Source organism: Alosa alosa, chromosome 1, assembly GCF_017589495.1.
Source record: "Alosa alosa isolate M-15738 ecotype Scorff River chromosome 1, AALO_Geno_1.1, whole genome shotgun sequence".
Taxonomy (NCBI): Eukaryota; Metazoa; Chordata; class Actinopteri; order Clupeiformes; family Clupeidae; genus Alosa; species Alosa alosa.
In genome coordinates, this window is record NC_063189.1 from 20,124,887 (window position 1) to 20,125,248 (window position 362).

Consider the following 362-nt stretch of genomic DNA (forward strand, 5'->3'; position numbering starts at 1 on the left):
AGGGACACTGGGTGACCACATCTCTGACATAAGCACTTGTCTTTGCGGAGTTGCGATAGTTACAGTACTGCTGATCGCAGTGGTTATTTTAAGAGCATCTGTATGGGAAACTATGTTGTGTTTGTGTCACATTCTAAGAAATAAGGTGAGACTACTTGTCAGCATGTACTCAGCTCCCTTCTAAACCACAGTTTTTTTTTTTTATTAGCAGTTGCAAGAGCCTGATAACACTGAGAACAATAACAACAAAAAAAACCCTATAAAAGCTCCTTCTACACAAATACGCACACAGTGAAGACCAAGAGCTGCAAACCAAACGGACTGTGCATGGACTCACATAGAAGACACATTTGTAAAATGTC